This window comes from Tenrec ecaudatus, chromosome 17, assembly GCF_050624435.1.
Source record: "Tenrec ecaudatus isolate mTenEca1 chromosome 17, mTenEca1.hap1, whole genome shotgun sequence".
Classification (NCBI taxonomy): Eukaryota; Metazoa; Chordata; class Mammalia; order Afrosoricida; family Tenrecidae; genus Tenrec; species Tenrec ecaudatus.
In genome coordinates this window covers 24,900,374-24,924,923 of record NC_134546.1, presented here as the reverse complement: position 1 = coordinate 24,924,923, position 24,550 = coordinate 24,900,374, and the positions used below count along the sequence as shown (strand labels likewise).

Genomic DNA, 24,550 nt, shown 5'->3' with positions numbered 1-24,550 from the left:
CAATTAACACCCACTGACGCAGCAGCTACACCAGCCACCAATATACCGCGGTGGGCCAATCTGTGGCCAAGGACCTCTAAGATTTTAAAAACCAAAGATGTCACTCTGAGGCCTGAAGTACGCCTGGCTTAAAGCCATGGTCTTTTCAGCAGCCTCATCGGATGGACAATGAAAACGACAGACAGAAGAATGGGTGAATTTGAGCAAATGATATTGACTGCTGTAGACGGCTAGAAGAATAAACACAACCGTCAGAAGAAACACAGCCAGAATTCTCCTTAGAATCAAGGATACAGGAACCTTTGACTCACTTACATGGACAGCATCCTCAGCAAAGACCGATCATTAGGACAGGACATCGCGTTTGATAAAGTGGAAGGTCAGCAAAACCGAGGGCACCCCTTAATGACATAGATTTACGCAATTACCACAACAGTGGATCCAAATAAGCAATGGTTATGAATCAGGCACAAGACGGGTCAGAGTTCCGTTCTATTACATGCCAGGTCTACCTGAGTTGAAGCCTACCCACCAAGGCCTAATAGGAACTGCCACCACATATACTTCTGGGTGCCTGGGAGATGGGGGCAAGTTCACCTAGGGAGGCTCCCTGGAACTCAAAATGGCTCCCAGAACACACCAGTGGCTCTTGGATTCTTCGTGAACCCTTCATATTCTGTGGATTGTCTTCTCCACAGGCACTTCCAGGTCTCTCTTCTTAACGCTTCCAGAGAAGACCTGCACACGCACCCTACCCCTGTCCGAACTCACTGCCTTAGCACCAGCAGCCTGAGAGGCTCTGCCCGTGTTCTCCCAGGTTTTAGACTGACTCGTCTGCTAATAGCATGTCCTACCATACTTCTTTCCAAATTCTATCTACATCTGACATTAGCAGCGTTTTCCAAGCGGGATGCGGTAAGTGGATTTCTAAGAATAAAATGCTTCAAACTATTCTCATCTTAAATAGGAAAAGAGATTTTGCTACTTCTCGCCCTAGGATTATTGTGCTCGGCAAGACACCTCCCTCTTAGAAATATTCTGTGGCTCCTGCCCGCAGACACCAGGGAGAGTACAGAAAGGCTGCCCACCAGGCAGTCCTCCTCCTCCATCCCGTCCCCCAGGGTTGATGAAACATGAGCACAGCTACCTGGGGGACAAGAGCAGGCCAGAGGAAGGTAAAACCTCTGACAGCACACAGAATTTTATGGTTTTGTCCAGGGGTTTTTTTCTGGGGAGAGAATCCACAGTCTTCTTTTGAGTCTCAAGAGCATCTGTGATTTTTCAAAGGTTCAGAACCACTACTCAGAGGCATAAAGATGGTGTCAGAGGATATCGGTAGACAACAGAAGGAAATTAGTAGTCCCTGAGGGCTCACCATCTTATGCCCTTCATAATGCCTGGAGGCAGAGACTTGCCCAAAGGAAACTAGGAGAAAAGCAGCTCATTGGACTTCTTAAAACCAAGTAAAATGTTAGAGATAGCGAACTGTTAACCCTTTCACCAGCGCCTATGAATAACCGCAGACTGACTATCCAACTTTGAAAAAAACAAAAAAGATTGATTTTGTATCTTTGCAGAGACTTCTACCACTCTGTGCGGTCAAGGGATGCTGCTTCTGACTCCTCTCCACGAACCTGTTTCCTTCCCCCAATGACCTTCAGAAATTTGAACTGATGGCAGCAAGGCACCTGTGCCCTGTTCTCGGCTCAGCAGGGGCCACTGTGGTCCACCTGACCCAAGTCACCCCCTATAGGGCACCGGCCACCAAGCGAGAGGAGCCCGTGACTGGGCAGAGGCTGGTACAGTTCCAGCGACTTCACAAAGAGATCTTCAACTGGCATCCTTCCAAAGAAAAGCCTGCAGCAATGAAGAGGAAGGACATTTCACTGTCTGCCAGACCACAAAAAGTCAGACAGAAGCACAGTGCCGTATGAAGGCTAAGAAAGGTGATAATCCAGTATTTGCATATTTGTCTTTATACTAATAGGATCTTATCGTTATCGAGTACGTGCGATTTGTTCTTCATTGTTCTGTGGGATTTCCCAGATGTGAAGCTCAGGAGGAGTGGATGTACAATGATAGTAACGGATGCATAGTGTTATGATAATGCAGGGGTGAGGGATGGGTGATAGGGAGGGAATGGGAATTTTGGGAGTAAATAATGAAGGTGGGAGGGGGCACTAGAACCAATTGTGACTGAACAGTTCAGTTTAAATGTGATTCAACCATGGGGGTGGGGGTGAGAGAAAGGCTCTAAGATAGCTGTGGTGATGATTATACACTTCCCCTTGATATGATTGAACGATTGAACTATTAAATTATATGATATGTAAGTTATGTGCCAATAAAACTGTTGGGGAGAAAAAAGAAGCAATACGGAAATATCTTAAGTAACATTTTTCTGCCAGGCATTATTATTGTTTCATTACTATTTTGAAACTCTATCTTATAACATAATCTAGTTTTGTGTGCCTCTTTTATTGTTCTTATTTAAGGATTAACTGTATGAAATGATAAACTGTCTTTCAGTATAAAAAGCAAGATAGTGATAATAGGTGTAATTTCTGCAATACCTAGAGATGGCATTGTATGTATTTCTCCAAAGAAGAGTTTCACTAAAACCACTGCCACCAAGTGGAAACCAATTCATAGCAACCCTACATGGCGGCTTCTAAAGCTGTAAATCTTTATGGGAGTCACCAGCCCCCTCCTTCTCCCTCAAAGACGCTGGTGGGTAGGAAATGCTAACCTTGAGACTAACAGTCCAATGTCTGCCTGATAATGCCACCAGGTCTCCACAAAGGACATTAAAGGACAATGATCGATCTTTCCCTATAAAATAATTATGGCACAAAAAGGTCAGCAGTATTATTTTTATGTAATGAATAAATAAATCTAAATGCAAATAAATAAAATAAAATTTCAATTAGTAACTCTATTTATCAATCTACAGCATTAACTATAGGTCATTTTAAAATATAATTAAAAATCCTATCCTGGAGGAAGCGTGGTGATATATTTACAGATTGGTCTGTGATCCACAAGGTCAGGAGTTTGAAACCACCAGCCACTCTGTAGGAGAAAATTGGGGTTTTCAAATAATGTATACAGGTGTGTTAGTTTGGGTGGACTAGAGAAACAAATCCATGGACACACATGTGTATAAGAAAGAGATTTATATAAAAGAGCAATTGAACATTGAGAAAACATCCCAGCCCAGTCCAGTCCAAGGCCATAAGTCTGATATTAGTCCATATGTACAATACCAATCCATAAATTCCTCTTCAGACTCATGAAACACATGCAATAAAGTCAAATGCAGGAGGGTCACAAGCCAGTGGGTAGAAAGTCTTTGGATCCACTGGCGTTGTAAGCATCTCACTGCTGGCAGGAGTCTCTCTGTGGCTTCTCCAGCTTCCAAGGTCTGGTTGCATCCATGTGGCTTGTCTTCTGCAATGTCTCCCAGGGAGCGGCAGAGAGAGAAAGGTGTCTTCCGCCTCCAAGGAGGAAGTACCAGATTTCCCAGAATTCTCAGGAGAAGGCCACGCCCACACAGAAGTCTCATTGGCTATCTCCAGATCGACAGTCTAGACTCCACCCCTACACTCTTAATCCTCAAATTGACACCAGATTAGGCGACGACCACAACAGGTTAGTCTTGAAAATGCACAGGGGCAGTTCTACCCTATCCCATAGGGTTGCTGTGAGCCAGCATCCACTGGATGGCAGTGAGTTACTCTTAGAGTCAAATAATTTAATTCTTACCCTGTACAGAAAAAAAAATCTTATATTCAAATAATCTTTTACTAATCAGCAAATGTTGATGAAACCCATACCACTACTTTATAGACCTTGTACCAGGACCTACTTACCCAGTGGTGAGCTAAACAAACCAAGGTCCTAGCCAATGGAGTGTACAATTTAGTGACAAAACCAATGTTACATAAGCAAACAGACAAATTGATAAAGAACAACTTTTCATAAGAGCCATTAAAGAGCTTTTTTCTTGACAAGGTAAGAGTTAGGTTATTTGGCTGCCAGGGTAGAATTTATCGGTGAATATTTACATGAGATATGACGGTAAAGGGTGACAAGGGAGTTCTTTTAGCTGGGTTGTCTGTGAAGACTTCTTTGAAGCGGTAATATTTAACCGAAGAGAAATAGTTTGGAGAATGAGTCCGTGAAAATATGAGGAAATGGGGTGTTGAAACACAGGCTGATGCCACTTGTCGATGAGGATGAGTAGGCTTGGGGCGCGTGGGCAGAAAAATAGAGACCTGGAGCTGGCTTAGGTTGAGTTGCCTGTGAAGCTCCCATACGTGGATGGAAAGTTGCAGTTATTAATTCAAATCTGGATCTCCAAAGATATGTCTTGGATAGAACTTAAAACCAACGGTCTCTAAAACTGTTTCTAGAGAGGACTGAATGTCCCCGGGGGCAGAGGGGCAAAACCAACCCTCGTTGAAAACCACCAGTACACACTCACGTCATAATATCAAAATGGAAACTGAAAAAGTCAATCAAAGACTTAACTTTTTTTTTAGTGTCATAATGTCTGCTTTCTGGGGAGGCAATTATCTGGCTGTTTGACTGGCGTTTTTCGGTTTTCAAATGAATACTAGAGAGTTTCATCAACAACAAACATGTAAATTAACACATGCCGTAGACCTCATCTCAGCCTGATTTTCATTACTGAGATAGTCATAAGAATTTAACATCTCGAGAGGGGAGGGAGGGGAACAAAAGAGGACTTGATGCAAAGAGACTAAGTGTAGAGCAAATGCTTTGAAAATGATGAGGGCAAAGAATGTACAGATGTGCTTTACACAACTGATGTATGTATGGATTGTGATGAGAGTTGTATGAGTCCCTAATAAAATGTTGTGTTTTTTTTTAAGAATTAAAAAAAAAAAAGAATTTAACATCTCAGTATCTTACACAATTTAGAACACTTTTTAAAACTTTCTAAGTCTAGACGGGGATATTTGGGCTTCTCTTTTATCCCTGTAGAAATCATTTTCAGATTTATTTCATGTTTGCTTTTTATTTGAAATTTTAGTCCTTCTTGGAGCAAGTCAAGGATAAATATTTATAAACATGGGCATATTGTTTAATATACAAACAAAGAGTTCTCTTTTGCGTTAAGATTCACTTCTTATTGCCCATTCCCTCTGGCTCATGTTGAGCAATCTCACAATGACTATGTAGGGATTTTTGAGGAATTAATGGTTTTTCGTTTCTAAATCATCTACTGCATTTCATTATTGCTCCACAGAGCTGTCAGAGGCAAGGGGTGATGCTCAGGGGAAAATTAGAAAATGCGACTCAGCTCTAGCATGGATTGGCAAAAAATTTCACTTTCCGGCGTCTTCCTTTCCTTGTGTTCAAACTTCAGAGGGGCATATGACTTCTGCGTGCCGCGCTTCACAATGTCTCATGGGCTGTATGGCGGTAGCTCTGGCTTCTCCATTTAGCAACAACGTTTGAGGATTAGGAAATTCTCAAATAGTTCCTCCTTTTCAAACACAACCCAGTAGGGATCAGTCATGAGCCATGTTAATCCTTGTGGAATCACGTCCTTCCATCTGGAGAAATCCATCTACCTCTCTTGTGTGGTATAAAAATTCTTCATCAGCAAATATTGACTCCTGGTTTGTGACAGGCATAGTGAAGTGTTTAGGAGTGAAGAGTCCTGATGTCTTTTAAGTTATTGTGAAGAAAAAAAAAAGATGGATGGAAGAATGGAAACATGGGTGGACGTGAGAACAAACAAATAGAAGGAATTGTCAACCTAGTTGTGGAACTTAATTGAGCGGGTACATGGATGCTCACGATCTACTACGTTTAGCTTAAAATGCTCAAGGGGGCAGATGAACCTCATGGACATCCTGCAAACAGAGACCTCAGCTGTCCAACACAATGAGTTGGACACTAAAAGTTAAGCTCATGGCTTCCTGTGTTTGTTTATGGCTTTCTTCGGAGCCGCTAAAATGATTCTAAATACTCGAAGTCTCAAAGCTTTTGTTTTGAGATTAAAAGAAAATATATTTTTTGGAGCTCCCATCCCTCAGACACACACTTTGTTCTCTATGATGCTGAGCATACTAGATTGCTTTCAAAGAATCCCTACCCCATGGTGATTAAGGTCCATGAATGTTTTAGTTCGATCCGCTCAGATCTTCTTCACCTTTTCCTCACCACCATTCTCCTTTTCACTGCCTCCCCGCCACTACCGTCCAACTATCCTACTGATCTCAAGAGCTATGAACTTTACTTTTAAAATATTCTATCAAAATAATTAAAATCAATTAAAACATTCTGTCAATGCTGTCATTCTCTCCATCGCCACTTCTACTCTCTTGGTTGAAACCCAAATCTGGGCACTTCCAGTGGCCTTTTTCTCTCAAACACGTCCTCCTCAATCCCTTCAGCGTTCTCTTTCAAGAATTCAAATGGAGTGCCATCATGCCTCTGCTTGAAAAGCTTCAACAACCGTTCAGAACGGTTGTTTACGCTTTTAGGTTTAGTGATAGTGCAGAGACTTTCAAATAACTTCGAATTTTTATACAGAAGTTATTTTTAAACACACATACTAAAATCTTCACAGATGTCTGGAATCTACTTCAAAATACAGGAAGGAGAAGTCGGACAAAGCCTTTGAAAATCCCTCTGAGGAGGAGTGGGGTGAATGGTCTTGGTATCTCACAGAGTGGGTGCGCTGGAGAGTGGACGAAGGCATATGTCGCTAGGTTAATATTTAAAACCATATCATTTGTTCTCCTTTTTGACTCATTTTAAATTGTTCTAGTTTTCTGTGATCTTTTCAACCTAGCTTTTTTTATATTTTATTTTGTTGTTAGTGGAGTGGTGGTGGTAGGGGAGGGGGCCTTTGTATTTTTGTATGCTTTCTCTATATGAAATCTAGACTTGAAAAATCTATAATGATCATAAGTGAATGAATATTTTCCTGGAATTGTGACAGGGGAAGTAAAGAGGAGAATGGGGAACTCATCATAGTCAGTACACGGAAGAAGAAAATATTCTAAAATTGATTGTAATGATGATTACACAACTGTTTTAAGTACATTTAAACTATTGAACTCTATGTGAATTTCATGTCAATAAAACTGCTAAAATATTTTTAAATATATGGGAAGGGAATACCATGGAGGGAGTTTAGATAAGCCCGAGATGGGAGCCGTACAGTGAAAAACTGGAAAGGCAGATGATAAATGCTGTTATGTCTACTTTTGCGTGTGTTGGAATGTTCTTTTTTAAAAATGCTTTTGGAACTGCAAGTTTCCCCCCAAAAGGTCCAACTACTTCAGGACAATGAAGTGTCAGGAACTACTTTGTCTTCGGAGCATTTCTCTCACCCACTCGCCCCCGCCCTGCCCCCCTCCACTAACATGTATCCTATTTTTCAGTTCTCCCAAGCTACGTGATATTCCTACAATTAGGGGGAAATGTTTGGAATGTTTTTCTCTTTCAGGGCAATGACTACACACCCTTTCATACTCAGATTAAATATTATCAATCCTAGGAAATATTTCCTGACTCATTCTGATATGAATATAGTTAGTCATCTTCCTTCCCCAATCTCCCGTTGAGCTTTTCACAAACCACTTTTAAAGAACATATATCCATGGATGATGCTATGATCAGTCTAATTGCTCTTCGGAATGTTTGCCTGCCTCATTCAGAGCTAATATTCTATAAAGTACACGTCATTCATCATTTTCATGCAATATGCAGCATGAGAATGCTTTAACACATTTACCAAATGAATCATCTTTCACATGTGTTCATATATATGAATATATGTGCGGGTCTGTCCTACCATTTTGATTGCCTCAATGTAAATGCTGGCTTCCACATGAAGGGTCCCATAAATTAGAGTGTGCCTTGAGATTCCAATAACTTTTGGTTTTAAACATGTTTTCCCTATCTGGAAATCAAACTCAAAAATGTTTTCCAAGCACATTAGATTCTCCTCCTCAAGCTTGATGTAAAATAATGTTCCAAACAGTTGTACGATCTTAACCATGACACATTTCTCAGTCATCCCAGCCACTGAAAAAGATACATCCTCAATTATACACAAACATGCCACCATCACTGACTTAGGTCAGCCAAAGTTCCTACCGTTTCCAAAGAAAGATCAATAGCAATATTTCTTCCACAATATTTTGGAGAACTAAAATCGCATGAGCTAAGTTACATTGGTCCTACATCAAAGCTTGCTTAGTCCCTGAGTCTCTTTCTAACTACTGGGGTGCAAGAAACATTTTATAGAGCAAGTCAGGTTCCCCCTCTTGGTTTCAATATTATGCCTCTGCTTGTTAAAATCAAGTCGAATGCAAAGCAAAACAGTCACTGCTAGTGAATCAGCCGGGGCTAAACATCATGCTCTTCTCTTACCTATCACTATCAAGACAATGATGTCATGGTTTTGGAGGGCTGCCAGAGGCTTAGCTTGGCAACATCACGTGGCCCTGAAGTGTGGAGCACCAAGGGCAAGAGACCCCTTAACAATGAAAACGGAATGAGCTTGACCTGTGTGGGCCTGTAAGCAAAGTGCAGGGTGCAAGCATATGTCTCCGAAGGCCGAGGTCACAACTTTGTCTTTGCAGCCTTCTCATGGAAATGGTGCTGCTACTGACATGGTTTCCTTAGTGCCGCGGGTCTCCACCTCCCCCGTGCCGTGACCCTTGAAGACCGTTCCTCATGTGGTGGTGACCCCCCCCCCACCAGCCAAAAAACGATTTTCGTTGCTACTTCATCACTGTCATTTAGCTACTGTGATGAATCGTCATGTCAATATCTGCTAGGTAGGATGTATTTTCATGGTTACAGACGGACCATAATGAAAGCACAGTGATGAATCACAAAAACAACATGTCATCATATACTGTGAAATATTTATTTCTAATGACACATAAATGAAATGTTGTCTTGAAGCATGGCGTACCATGGGCAACAGTCTTAATATCACAACAGGAAACTACATTGCTGCATTTTGGGACAGGATGCGTCAAAGCCCAATGTCAGTGTGAAGGTTGAGATAGCTTCTTTGTCACCAGATCAGCATATCTGCATGTGGGCAGACCTGCCTGGAGACAGAAAGCGGAGCGGTGTCAGGGTTCCTAAGACCATCGGATATATGTGTTTTCCGATGGTCTTAGGCGACCCCTGTGAAAGGGTCATTCGCCACCCCCCCAAAGGGGGCGCAACCCAAAGGTTGAGAACCACTGCCTTAATCCATCATGTTGCACGGTAAGGCCAGCAGAATCCCACCCCCTCAGAATGGTTGCTCTTCTCTCAGAGGTATGGACCTTGTCACCATCCCCTGACTTGTGACTCCATCGTAGTCACTCAGCCTCTGCTATTTCTTTGTCTCTTCTGTAAGAGTGTCAACACTAACACCCATCTCTGGGCCCTGTGAAAAGAAGTGTCAGTCTCATTCCTCTCCCAGTAGGATACTTGTAGAACTACAGCTAATGATTATAGTAAAAATGTTTGTTGTGGAAGGATAATAAAGGCGGATTAATCTCACAATATGAGTCACGAGGCAAAGCTTGGACAGAAAAATCTCCCTCCCGGCCGTTCAGATAGGAGCTGGTTCTTTGCAATGAAAACACAATGATCTCTAACACATCCTGTCCACTCAGATGGCTTTGAATTGCAAGCATTCCATGCATACATGAAACGCTTTCTTGTTTAAAAAAAAAACAGAAATGAAAGCAAAGCACAGTCCAGAGCTCAGTCAAATCGAATTCATGAGTTTTCCAGAACCAAAGATCAAGGTCAAACTTAGTTCCTCTATTTTGAAATTGTGCTTATGTCTTGAGTAGTTTCTGAGCTCCAGAGATCTTGAGAACGCTCCCCCATGATGGCCACAGGGCTGGCTGCCTTTCTTGTAGTTCCCTGATCCCAAGTCTAAAGAGTTCTGTAAAATCAACCTGTACTTGTGAATTCTCAGGAAGATGTCCCTTCCTGAAGGATTTCAATGGCTATTGGCTCACCTCATTTTGAAAATTTGAATGGAGAAAACATTGCTTTATTAAAACAAATCAGAGCAATGACTAAACAATCTTTTTCTTAGCTTTTATGCCTGAGGCCAATGTACATTGATCATCTCCTTGACTAACGTATTCTCTATTCCACTACCCTTCCCTTCAGCTAGTATAAAAACCTCCAGAGAGTAAAAAGAGAAGCCACTCAAATCACTAAAGCCACAGCCATTGATTCTGACTCATGTAGATCCAGCATAGGGTTTCCCAGACTGTCAATCTTTACAGGGGTAGACAGCCTCACCTTGCCCTCAGAAGTAGCTAGCTTTCAGTTAACAGCTTATCACTCACTACACTGCCAGAGCTTCATCAGGGGTAGAAATGCAAATTCTCATCAGGGGGTCAAACAGGAATGAACTGGTTCAGAGCCCTGGCCCAAACCTATGTATGGAAAGGACCCCATTTGGCAACTAGGTATGCCTTCAGAAAATAAGACCAATTTGAACAAAAGAAATATTTTTAAAGTATTGAGCTTTTGGGGGTTACATAAATCTTCTAGCTGCTAAGTTGATTTCTCCACTTACAATAGGGGCATCAGAGTTTACATTACTTCAAATTCTATAGAATCGGCTTAGGAAGGAAGGCATCTATGCCACCATTTCCTTTTCCTAAGTCCTTTTCCCCTTCTCTCTTCTTGACCGTTATGACAAATTCTGATTTAGAGTTCTTTTTGTTTAAGCGACGTGTGATGCCTACACAATGATTTAAAAGCTGCTTGAGCAACAAGTGAAGGTCGTTGTGATGAAGAATTTTTAATGTACGTATTTCTTGTGACGACGAACTTTTTATCACAGAGTTCAAGAGGCTCCGGCGGCCCAGCAGTGAAACACACAGTCCCTAACTGAAGGATGGCCACTGCTCTATGGGAGGAAGACACGGCAGTCCGCTTCCCTAAGACTGGAGTCTGAGAAAATCGATGGGAAACCAGGAGTGTGGGTTTTGCTTTAAGAGTTGTTGGTTCAATGATTTTGTTATTTTGGGTTTAAGAGTAAGTCCAATGACTTGAAAGTTTTAAAGGGCAAACATGAGTTGACCTAAGTTGAACATTTGTAACCAAAGACTGCCCATGAAATAGCTCATAGGTCACAACACGATTGACCAGTTCTTTCCTCCCTCTCAGCTTTAGCCAGGGAACCCTGGCAGCGCAGTGGGGTATGTGTTGGGCTGCGAGCTGCAAGGTCTACAGTTTGAAACCGCCAGTCACCCCTTGAGATGACGACGAGGCTTTATGCTCCTGTAAAGAGTTACAGTCTCAGGAACTCACAGAGGCAATTCTATTCGGTCCTACATTTTGGTCTATCCTACAGGTTTGCCTTGAGTCAGAAAGAAATTAGCAGCCATGAAAGCGAGAAGCTTTAGTCAGTACAGTGTGCGGTGGACCGTGAAAACACCAGGTATCATACAATGTCATTTTTAGGACCTAGCTCACTTAGTGACAGCGCTGCTGTCAGATGCTCTCAGTTGTGAGCAGATCACTTTGCCGACTGAACTTGGACTAGAAGGGACTGTTCCAGATGGTCAGAGCACACTATTCCCCATGGGAACAAGAATGCTGCAATCAGAAATTCCAAGCATAGTAATGGTCTTGTGAGGCAAGGTTAGTATGCTCTGGACAGTGGACTGTATCTTTTAATGCCTCATCAAACAACCATTAAACCCTCTTCAGAGGTTGACTGTTACACCACGCCACAAATGATAGGACTTCAGTTCAACTCCATTGGGTTTGCAGGGGAGGAAAAGGATCGTTATGTTTCTTTACAAATGGTACGCTGAGCAAATACCCTGGTGCATGACTAAGTGAGCATCATCGTAGATGTACAAGAAATGACATATTCAAGAATGTCATCCATTTGACCTTAGCTCACCCAAAGATAAAAATATGTTATATCACTTTGTATCACAAAGAACAATTCCACAGATATGTAAGCACATGGGCATAGTTGAAATTCATCTTTTTCTGAAAGAACAGCTTAAAAGAGCAGGCATGGCATTGGAAGCCACTAGCGAGTCACTCGTTTTCTCTGGTTCTCTGTTTTCTCATTGTGGCATGGCGATGATGCCCCCTCTCTTGGCCAAAATTGAGGCAAAGTGCATGACAGGGTTTATCCCTGCAAATACCTGTATCCACAAAGCTGGACTTCTCAGTACCCCCAAAAAATGCGCTCAAAGAAGACGCAAGCATTGTGACTGCCCACTACAGAATCCACAGGCACGGTGATTTTTTTTTTAAGAGGGAAACAAAAGAAGCAGAGACTTCAAATCCCATATAGCAATGAGAACACGCCACTGATGCCAAATTCCATGGAAATAAGCAATTCTCTGTGAGGGCTAAAGGTAATTCCCTGTGGTTACAGCTGAGCAGACTACCCTGAGTGAACTACTGTTGGCTCGGGCTTGCCTTTTAAGGCATCAGGCAGGTGTCCTACAGATTAGAAAGTCCCTTTGCTTGCTATCCCTTGAGTGATCGTCAAAATGTGTATTTTGTCATAATAAACTTGGGGGAAATTGGTAACTTTCTCAAAGACTTGCTTCATTTTTTTTTCCCGAATAATATTTTTAAAAGCCCTGATTACTTGCATATTACTCAGTGTTCTTTTTCATGATCACTAACCTTACTTTTTACATTTAACCACATGGGGAAATGTGGAGAACCAGATCTATATAAGTGTTCAAGAAGTAGATTTCTGTGCTGTTCTGTCTCCTTTGGTGAAACTAAAGCCAAGTTCATGTCAGTCTTTAAGGGTTGACAGGTAAGAGGAGAAGGGAGTGGCCCTGGGTGGTGGAAGCAGTTAAGGGCTTGACTATCAACCAAAAGATCGAGAGGTCAAGCCCACTGGGTGGAAACTCAGAAGACAGAACTGGACATTTAATTTGGGAAGTTCACAAGCCCTGAGACGATGGCCTTTCAGCACCCTTCAGGTCAGGAAATGACCCCTCATGGCCCAATTTTGAGCCAAGACCATACACCGATCGATAAGAGCAACACGAACACTCGTGAGGTGCACACGCCGTAGAAATCTCCGCCATGTGTGATCCAGGGGGCAGGATCTGCCCAGGGGCACAGTTCAGAAACGTTTGACCAAAGGAAGGGTGCAGGCAGGAGCAAGAGGGGAAGGAAGAAGGAGTCACAAGGAGGAGATTGCCATGAATGAGGCAAAGCAAAATATATCTGGATGAGTGCATGCTGAACGGATGACCTGCTCTGAATCCTTCACTCAATCCAAAATTTAAAAGTTAAGAAAAACAAACAAAAAAGAAAACCCCGAAGAGCCCGACACCACACCCATGGGCTCACCTCATCTTCTGTTGGGGAGATTAGAAAGAATCGAGTTTGTTTGGGGGGTGCAGGGAGGAAAGCGCATTTACTGGCATCTCAGACAGCAGAGAAATTCCACACCTCTTTCCTCCACCAAGGACTTCCCCTGCTCAGGCCAGCCTCCGGCCCGGGGAGTCTGGTCCACAGATCAAGAACAAACAGGTGCGCTGTACTTATTCATCAGCAACCCCTTGGACAGCCGGTCCTCAGGGTGGAGCTACGGCTAGCCGGTAGGCTAAGAGTTTGATCAACACTGAGGCAGCTTAGCACTGAGGCGTGCGGGGAGGAGTCACAGCCATTGAGTCCATTCTGACGCAGTACAGTGTGACCTTCTAGGCCCGCACAGCCCCTCTGGGTTTCTGAGACCTTGGATCTTTACGAGAGCCGAGAGCCTCATCTTCCTCCCTCCAAGTGGCTGTGGGGTGGGGACGCACGACTTTGTGGTCAACCAGCCAACTCACCACACTATATCAGCACAGCTCCTTATGGCTGGAGAGGCCGCCCTCCCCAGGAAAGGAGTGACCAGAAAAGATGAGGCAAAGGCCAGAAGGGTCAGGGAGCGCAGTGTGTTCTGGGTTAGCAATAAATCTCTTGATGTGGGCCTCGCCACCGGACTATTTTCAAAAAGACAAAAATGAAAAAGAAAAACATGCTGCTGGCCAGGGATCCTATAAAGCTTGGGCTAGGATGGCCATAGGGGAAGCCCAGCCCTTCCTGAGACAGGGAATGCCAAATGGTCCTCACATGCATGGGGTCTAACCTGGTGGTGCTGGGAATCTTCTCCATTGCATTTCCTGCGTTTTTCAGTGGACATGTGGGAGGAGCATATGCGCTCACGTTCTTGTATTTATTTAATGCTCGCAACACAGGGTAGCTAAGGAGTGGACCCCAGGGGCCGGGTCCTGTTCAGCACCAGCCCTAATGATGTGGCTACAGGTATGTCTCCTTGGTGTCCCAGAGCTCTGTCATCTCATCTCCCCAAAGTTCCTGAGCCTACTCGTCCCATCTTTACCCATTCCTTCTTTTTCCCTCCCTGTGAAATCAGCAGATGTGTGAACTCAGGATCGATGAACACCACAGTGGCCCCAGGTCTCATGCACTGCATTTCCTGGTCACTGAGAGAGAGTCCCTCACCCTCCCTTGGGTGAAGCACCCATGTGTTTCTGGGTGGGCTTGCTCATGTATATCTTTGGTTCTTCTCTTCTGGTGCTCGGCAAGATTTGAATATAAGAAAAATTCCCTGGTGAAAATAGTTTCATGAATGCACGGAAAGGACTGGTCTTCTGAGAAGCAACGAAGGGGTGGAGCGTGGGGCTAAGGGCTATGGGTTCTGACCTCAAATCTCGACTCCCAACTGTGCATGTACAGCCAAGTCTCAATTTCACCACCTCTCAGACTAGCATTAATAATGTCTGCTGGCACACAGAGTGATTGCAAAGATTACTGAAAGCCAACGCACTTGCTTAGCACATCATCTGACATTGTAAGTACATAATAAACAAAAGGTATAACTTATCATTATGGGCATGACTATCATGATGGTGGAGTCTCTGGGTGGTGTAAACTGTTAACACAGTCAGCTGCTAACTGAAAGGTTGAAGGTCAAGTTCACCCTGAGGCCCCTCTGAAGAAAAGCTTGCCAAATAAGTCAAAAAGTATTGTGACTGGTTCATATATTTAAGATCCATTGTATCGAGTTAATTCTGACTTATAGCGACCCTTTAGGAGTTTTCCCAGGCTGTAAATCTTTACTGCTAAAGAAAGTCTCATCTTTTTCCCAAGGAGTGGCTAGAGAGTTTGAACAGCTGACCTTGCAGTTAGCAGCCCAATGCATAACCCCCTATCCTACCAGGGCTACTAGTTCATGGATGCAATTCCAAACAAAACATGCTTAAACATGCCTCTGAGATCCATGATGGCTACAGACAACTTCTCTCGTTTATATGTTTAGACTCCTCAGAACTTCTTCACCAGTGTGGGACCCATGACTCAATTTAAGAAGAACAACACTGTACTGTAAGGTGCGTGCCTGTCTTGGAATGGTCAGCCATTTGGAATCCACGGGGCAGCAGCCACCCGAAGATACTGTTCAGAAGGGTTAGGAAAGAGTGGTGACACATCAAGGGGATTGCCGTGAATGAAAGGACACAGAATATGTGTAATTGATTGAATGTAAACCCTACGATCTTCTCTGCAAGCCTTCACCTAATTCACAGCAAACAGCTACAGAAAAAAGACACTTAAAAAAAGAACCCCATTTCAAGAAATATCAGCTAGCTCAAAGAACTGGTCAACATCTTAAGCGAGATCAAAACTAATGAATACAATTTTATGGAATGACATCCAAGGACGAGTCTTGGATTTCCCAATCCAAGTACAATCTAGAGAGCAAAGTGCAATCCCAACCATTGCTTCCAGGGGGAGCTACTGAGCCAGTTAAATTTGAAGCAGAGTCAGCTCGGAAGTCTCTGTTGACTTTGCGGCTATTCCCAGAGGACAATCATGGGGGGGTGACCATGAAGAAATTCTAAGAAAACAGAGAACTGCACTGTGGCAGGAGCTGGGGGACAAAATGGCAGGAATGTTGCGTGCAGGATTTTTTTTTTTTCATCAAAATTGATACTTTTTCTCCATGGGTAGCAAAGCGGTCCTATGGAAATTTTGTTGGGAAATGTTACCCCCATCCACTCTTCAGTTCAGATCTTTCCCTTTCTGCCTTCTCTTCATTGCCCAAATTCAAATCACATTTAAAAGAAAAAATGATTCAAGTCCCTGAAAAATGCCAGAACTACCGCTTTGATGTGCTGCAAATCAAACAGCCCAATACTCTTTCGGGAAGGGTTACCAAACCAAGCCAGGCTCACCGGCATCAATTCGATGCCAACTCAGAGTGACCACATAGGAGAGGGTATAACTGTCCCTGTGTGTTTCTGAGACTGTAACTCTTTACAGGAGTAGAAAGTCTTCTGTCTCTCCTTCAGAACGGCTGATGGTATCGAACTGCTGACCTTATGATTAGCAGCCCCACATGTAACCACTATGTCACCAGGGCTCCTTAGGGAAAAGCTAGCAAGATGGGAAAACTGCATAAAACTGGATGGAAGGCATGTTGAGAATCAATAGCTTCCCATCTTGATGATTTTGCTTCTACGATCCTATAGCAATACTCTAGGACTCACCATTGGGACCCTGGAGCACAGTTCTACTCTGACACACATGGAGTCACCAGACGGCAACGGGTTATTGGAAATAGTAGCAGACAACGAACGCAGTTCTCTTTTCTGGCGCTGTCACTAGTACTGTGATCTAGCGAAGCGTGGTACAATCCCCTCATCCTTCATATAAAGCCGCTCATGAGGGCGTGCTCTCATGGCTGTCCAGATTGAAAAGTCTTTGTCGCTGTGGATGTACTGTTTTTACCATCTTGCGGTTGATAGTTTGAAAGTAAAGATATCATTGGGGTTTTGATTTTTTCCCCCCAAAATAACCCGTGGACCTCCACGAAGAAAATACAGCTCTCTCCTCACTCAAAAGCTATTCCACCTCCCATTCAGACTCCCCTACCCTGGGAAGCTCTACTGTTTGTTTGTTTGTTTGTTTGTTTTTCCAGAGAAACAATTTCACCTAAGAGTTCTTTTCCACTATCAGACTGTGGAAAAACTAACGATGCCAGGAGAAATCTTCCTGCAGACTGGCCAAGCAGGGAGCCAAGCCCTCCCATCAGACAGGGAAGTCACAGGGCCACGAGGCCACAGTGGCATAAAGAGGAATAGGGGAGTTGGCTTGTGTGTTGCTGTGGTTTGCCCCCACGCATTGGGGACTTTGGTTTTAGGGCGTCTTCTACCCTTTAAGAAGAGTGGAGCTTTCCAACGTCGGACCAGCAATTTCCCAGGTGCTGCTGCTGAGAGCACTTTCAGCCACGGGTCTTGGGTTTGGCAACTCCGAGGCAGAACCAGCAATGTCCTGGGGCCACATTCAAGCCACTCTCCTGTGTCACCATGGGTGGTTGAGATTGGAGAGGATGCAACGTTACCTAGGGCCCTGGGAAACAAGCATGCTTCAGGGTGTCCTAGGCCTGCTGTAGGCAGCACAATGGCCTGCAAAGAATTCAGATGAACCAAACGCTCCCTGCTCGCCCTCCCTCCTGTCGGGGCAATGCAGAAAAAGGAAGCTCTTTGGCTATCTCTGGCAGCACTCTGATTCAGAATACTGTCACTTCCAGAGGTTTACATCATCTGTGGGCAGGGTTCTGCCCTCTCCCTTCTTCTCCCTCCCCCCCCTTTCCTTTCTTCTTAAGTGTCCTGTCTGGTGACTACTGAGGAAAGACAGATGTCCCTGAACAACAACCGATTCCAGTACGGTGGCTGCTTGCTGCTCTGGAAAAACTTGTACGGCGCCCCCCTCAGGTATGTGAGTGCCAGCCCGCTTCACGAGCGCTTTGATAGTGTGGGTCAGAAACAAGGGAGAAAGGCGCTGAGCTTCACACGGAAAAGACAAACTTTCCCTGAGCTAAAATAAGAAGGACGAGGTGCCACCAGAAGTTTTGGTTTTAACGGCACGAAGGTGGATTGGTTCATAAGATACAGTTGCCATTGCTTTGGAAAGCATTCTCTGAGATCCACATAAAATTTCTAACCTACATCTCAACACCCACCCTTCAAATCTCTATACTGCCGCCTGTGTGGCGCAGGTAAATAAAATCATCTTTAAATTTGACTCCAAACCCCACCCCACCCCAAAACAACAATGAATAAAAAACCCTCCCTGCCATTGAGTGTCTTCTAATTCACAGGAACAGGTCAAATTAGACTTAGATAAAATCAAAAGTGTTCTTGATTTTTAAGTAAATTTTCCAGCGTTTTGGTTTCAAGAGTCAGGTAGGTGAGTTAAAACAACATACAGTCATTAAGAAAAGACCTCAGTAAGTTCTCTATTTGGTAGCACCCATCTTGACCTTAAACTTGAGACCATGAACCAACAGCACCCTGGACACCAGGAAACTAATGGTCCGTTTCTTAGACAGGGAGTAAGTCGTAGGTCCCATTCAGCCCTCCAGGTTGGAAAACAAGGTGGCTGAAAGTGACAGGTTAAAAAAAAAGAGAGAGAGACAGCGAAGCTACAGACAGACCAGTAACCACAGGTAAAAGTAAAACCCCTTCTGATCCTTGAACATCAGCAGGGAAACCAAGCCCAGAATCCAACATCGTGGGTGGTGTGCATCTACACGCACGCACACGCTCACACACACAGAGAGCAAAGTGCTCCAGTTACTTACGGGGCTGCGTGCTCCCTGGTGCTCCCACACCAGCGCCTGCCTGTCCAGCTGCCAAGGCCGGGCGCACACTGGCAGCAGCTGTTTCCTGAAAGCCAGGCTCTGTGTCTTAACCGGTCACATGCGCCTCCTGATAAACGCCACTGCCCTGCCAGAAGGTCGCAAACTGAAGAGCATTCTTCTCATTTGCAAACCTTCTCAAAAACCCCGCTCAGCCAGTTTCATTAGCATGCAGAGCAACTCCTCTGTCTCTGTCTGTCTGTCTGTCTGTCTGTCTGTCTCTCTCTCTCAGTGATAAACACTGAACAGCCGATAAGTCACCCTCAGGGCAGGTCAACAGCAAGTGGAAAGTGGGTGGGGTGTGTGAGGTGGGGACGCAGGCCGTCCCTAGTTGTTCACTCTGGCTCTCATCGGGCTCTTGCACAGCAAGAGAAAGGAGCCCTGGGCTCACACAGCAGGTTTTGAACGACTCCTGGTTCCAGCCACCCCGGAGAGAAACACCACAACCTGCCGCTCCATCTTGGTTTCGTTTTTCCGCAGGCAGGGCTCCAGTGTGCTGCAAGCTACAACCCAGGGCATCGCCTTCAGGAAAGACAACCCCCATGGACAATCTTGGAATGCTTAGGTTTCATGCCACAGGCTGGCGTGGTTTGTAAGCAAAGGTCAGGACTGGCATGCCAAATGATGCTAAGGTGTGTGTGTGTGTGTGTGTGTGTGTGTGTGTGTGTGTGTGTGTGTGAGAGAGAGAGAGAGAGAGAGAGAGAGAGAGAGAGAGAGAGAGAGAGAGAGAGAGAGAAGAGGAGAAACCCCAATACAGCTTTGTCTGAAGAGCTCATGGTCTGTGCCATCAAAAGTAAATCAATCCCGACCCCGGCTGGCCTGGGTGAAATAAGTCCATCATGAGAGAGCAACATTGTAGGAGATACATTTATGTATCTCACTTACATAAAATAGAGAAATTATCCCAACAGTCAAGGTTTATTAGGGGTTGCACTGCCATCGAGTCCATGCCAACACACAGTGACCCTGTATGCCAGAGTAGGGCTGCTCCCGAAGGGTTTCTGAGACCACTAATCTGTACAGATAGTCTCACCTTTCCCTAAACTGTCTTCAGGTAGGGGCTTTAACTTAGTGTCTTAACTTAGCCTTAACTGAGGACTCGTAACAGAGTGGCAGGAAATGGTAAAACGATAGCTTGAAAGTGGACAAGGGTGATGACACTGGAGCCCAGGCAGTGTGGTGGTTATGAGTTGGGTTGCTAACCACAAGGTCAGCAGTTCAAAACCATCAGCCTCTCATTGGGAGAAAGATGAGGCTTTCTGCTCCCTTAAAGAGTGACAGTCTCAGAAACCCACAGGGCCAGAGCTATCCTGTCCTTCAGGGTCTCCATGAGTTGGACTTGATTCAATGGCAGTGAGAGACAAACGGTTACAAATCCTCATAAATGTAATTCATGCTGCTGAATTGTACCCGTAAAAAAAAGTCTCATTGGCACATGTTTTGTCATATGTAATTTTACAAATACAGCTTGGTTGTTCAATGCGCTAAGGGAAATTATTTTCAAAAGCTTAAGGCCACATGTCCACAGAGTTGTCTGTGGGATCATGCCAACATTTTAGGGCTCATGGAGCCATGCTCAGGGGCCAGCAGTGAACACAGAAAGCAGCACCCAGCCTGCAGAGCACCCTGGGGTGCACTGCTGCCCCCTTTGGTGTGCTGAGAAGCTGGGTCAGCTGGCTGTGTTCTGTGCTCACCACAAAGGTAACAAATCATCCGGGGAGTTGGTTGATGTCACACCGCCCCATACCTCCCTCTCTAGGGAAAGCCCCTGGGTGTCAGACTTCTTGCTATATGAAGGCTCGCCCCTCTTCTCAACCTCAGTGTCTTTGGGGAAAGGGGAAATATGGCAGGAGGTCGTTGGCTCATTCGGCAAGGTTAACAAAATAGTTAACCACCGCCCCGTTCACCCCACTCCTTATCTGCCTCCCCCACCCAGAGATTTGCATAATGAGTCTGTTAAAGTGTGAACCTTCATGTTTAATAAATGAGGTCTTGCTCAAGAGAAGAGCTTGTGTGGGAAATCTTTCACATCTGGGTTTTGTTTCATAATTATTAACAACGATAATCAAGCCAGAAGTTTAACTCCATAACAAGATAGATTGTTTTGTTTTTCCCAGAATAACAGAAAGAAAGAAAAAGCACCAGGTTTACCAAATTTCAGGGGATTATTTGTTACCAAGCTGTGAAACCCCAAAGGTCAAATGGAAACATTTTGCAAAAATCATCACGATGTCGCCCTTCCTCGGGGTTCCATGTTTGCCGCAGAACCCCATCACAGAAGCAAGAGCCAACAGGCAGGCCATCGTGACGGACATTTTTGTTCTTGGGTTGATGTGACATGCTGCTGAATGTGACAGCCTTCAATCAGAACAGAAAAAGTGGTCGACTGAGGATTGGAAATCATGGTTTGCTATATTATCACTTTCTATTTATAGTAACAAATGTTGGCGATCTCATGGCATCTACTACTACATTTGCGACTCTCTGTTTATTATTCGGAGGACCCAGTGCATAGCAGAGAACAGAGCCACTGAGTTGCCATTGGATTCCTGGCGGCTCCCGTGTGTCAGAGTAGAACCGGGCTTTATAGGCTGGTTTGGGGGGGATGGGGATCACCAGGCCTTTCTTCTGAGATGTCTTTGGGTAGACTCGCACCTCCAGCCTTTCAGTTAGCAGCTGAGCTCGTTAACCATGTGTACCACCCAAGCCACTCCGGTGGCGAGTCCATTCCGACTTCCAGCGACCCTGTTGGGCAGAGCAGCAGTGCTCCTGCGGGTTTCTGAGGCTGTCAATCTTCACAGCAGCAGATGCCTCATCTCTTACATGTAGGCATTCAGAGGTCTGGACCTTGTGGGGAGCAGCCCAGCGCTTAACCCTCCCACCATCAGAGCTCATGTTGCCCCTGCTGGGTACACAAATTTTCCCGATAGGGGAGAGCCAGTGGTGACCAGGAGAGAAAGCCTCAGGAAAAATAGGCATAGAGATCCTTCTCTTGTTAGATTGGCCCGGAGGAAGCGATGGATCCTGAACTAGACCTTCAAAGCCAAGACTCTGGGTCCTTCCAGTCAGTGTTGCAGGAACATGACCGAGCGTTTCCACAGGGAAAGCTCCTTTCAGCCTTATAAACAAATGGACGCTCTCACCTCCCTGCCTGCAGCCACCAGTCATTTCCTGTGGAGACCACCCCCTTCCTGGGCTTTGTGTCACCCACCCCCTCTTCACCTCTGCTCAGGCCCATCGCACACCCCAAAACATGCCTTCTGTCCCTCTCAGCTCACCCACCTCACCGCTGTTTGTTTGGGTCCCAAAGGCAATGTTGCTGGTCATCTGTGTCTGAAGGCTGCCCCAAAACCCCCATTGCTGTCCGCAGTAAGCTTGCGACACGCTCTGCTTCCTTATGTCCCATCCCACTCAAGTGTCCACCTGCTGATAGTCAGCTCCTTCCCTGCACTTCACTGAAACTACATCCCCCAAGTTACCAATGACCTTGACCAGTGGACACGGTTTTGCTTTTATCTTGTTTGACCTTTTGGCTGCATTTGACCAATTCTGTTCTCCCGCCCTAGCTTCTAGACACTTTTCTTCTACCTTCCTCAGTCTCTTCTTCACGTGACCCTTATGCATGGGAGGGGGAAAAAAGCCCTTTGTTCTTCCTGTTCACCCATAGCTTTGAAATATGTATGGGAAAATTCCATTATTTTTTAAATATCATTTGTCTATGAACATGTGGTCATCCTATTACTGGGTAACAACAGCGGTTTCCCCACTCATCTCTGTGCCTCCGCAATCTGCCTCTACCCTCACTTGATCTTTGAACTTTCAGAATGAAAGCTTCTCAGGGCCACGGTGAGGTCTTATCAACCCTGACTTCCCAGAACCCAAGACAGGCCCTGGCTCCCCCTCTCAGCTGCCTTGTCTTTTTGCATAGTCTTCTGTAGCTGTATTTCTTATTTTGCCTTCTCATTGGAGCTTCAAGTCCCCACGTTCCTTTCAAAGGATGCTAGTCTTAGAAGAAAGCAAACATCTTAATTATTTTTACATCCTGTGAGGCCTACTACACTACTTGACATGTAGGAGACAAATTCTGAAACAATGCTAGATAAATAAATGAATGGCTAAAGAGAAAGATCTGTGAGTTTCCTTAAGAAAGCATGAGGGGGGCTTCAAAAAGTTCGTGGAAAAATCATATTATCACATCGTTCCATTGTTCCACAACATCTCCATGTCCCTCATGCGTAAAGAAAGTTCACAGACATTGATTGATTTTCTGGTAAACTTCAAATGTCTTCCCACGAAGAAATGATCCAAGACACAGTCTATGACCACACTGTGATGAAACTAAAAATTAATTACAAAAGCTTATGTTAAAAAGGTCCAAGTTCTTGAGAAAAAACACTTAGCTCTTCTTTAAAATATCAGTTGTAGAAGAAGAAATCAAGAAAGCCATTAAAAATGTTTAGAAAGTTTCCATTACAAGAACAGCACATATCAAATATTGCGGGGCACAAAGTAGAATTAGATGGAAACTTACCAACAAAGAAACTGAAAAATAAAAGCTCAACAGTCATGAAAATATTATCAAAGACACCAAAACATACTATAAAACTCCCTGGTAGTAGTAAAAACAGCCTGGTAATGGTACGATGAGAGACAGAAAAACCAAAACTGAGTACCGAACAGAAATTCCATACACCTAGAGGCAGCTGATACAGAGTCACAATCCATTACCTGATTTTTAAACAAGTAACGCACACACGATAGGATTAAAAAAAATTTGTGCAAAACTCATAGCCTGCTCACGCATTAGATTTCTGTGCACATTATGTTCATTCTGTATATGTGCACACTATGTGAATGTGTTATGTGTGAAAATCACATCAATGGTGAAGAGATCATCTGCTTAACAAAAGGTGCTGACCATTTGTTATGTATATTTGCAGAAAAATGAAATAGAACCATACCTCACATCATATACCCAAACAAATTCAAATGGGATCAAGCACCTCAATAGAAAACCTAAAGCTATAAAGATCATCAAAGAAAAAAGAGGGGCAGACTTAAGAACTCTAGTTCATGACCATCAGCATAACTAAAAATGCAAAGTCATCATAAGATAAATTAGACAGCACAAACCTCAAACCTAAAAGTAAAATGCTTGTATGCCTCAAAAGACTTGCTCAGGAGAATTTAAAAAAACAGTACAGACTGGGGGAAGAAATTTGGTAACAACATATCAGAGAGGGTCTGACCTCTAAAATATATAGAAAACTTCAACACATCAACAGCAAAAAGATAAGCTGTCCAATTTTTAAATTAGGCAGAGTCCATAAGCAGATACTTCACAAATGAAGACATTCAGGTAACCAACACTGAAGAAATCTTAAGATTGTTGGCCATTAGAGAGATGCAAATCAAAACAACAACGAGCTATCATCTCACCCCTGCCAGAACAGCAAAGTTAAAGAGAAAACAACAATGGCAATGCTGTTGAGGATGTAAAAAGACTGGAATTCTCTTACAGTGCTGATGGGATTGCAAAATAGTACAACCACTGTGAACAATTAAAAATACCGCTCTTCCTCAAAACATTGAACTAGAAATACTAAATGATCCAGCAACCCTACTACTAAGTACAGACCCCAGAGAAATAAAAGCCATGGCACAAAGAGACATATGCTGTGTGCGTTCATCAGAGCAGAAGTCAGACTCGCAAAAAAGCTAGAAACAATGTACCTGTCGTTAGGTGAACGGATAAATAAACTATGGTACATACACGCAATGAATTACAGCGCAGCATTAAAGAACAAGAGTTTCTCTTATGATCTTGTA

The 24,550-nt window shown here is 44.1% G+C and overlaps 1 protein-coding gene across 2 annotated transcripts in view; it reads right to left on the bottom strand.

Moving 5' to 3' along the window:
• RASGRP3 (RAS guanyl releasing protein 3) overlaps positions 1 to 18,960 on the bottom strand; it is a 91,419-nt gene extending 72,459 nt beyond the window's left edge. For both annotated transcript variants that reach the window (XM_075535384.1, XM_075535385.1), the window contains exon 1: positions 18,665 to 18,960. The gene's annotated coding sequence lies outside the window, so the exon portion shown is untranslated. The remainder of the gene's footprint in view (positions 1 to 18,664) is intronic.
• Between the last annotated feature and the right edge of the window lie 5,590 nt (positions 18,961 to 24,550).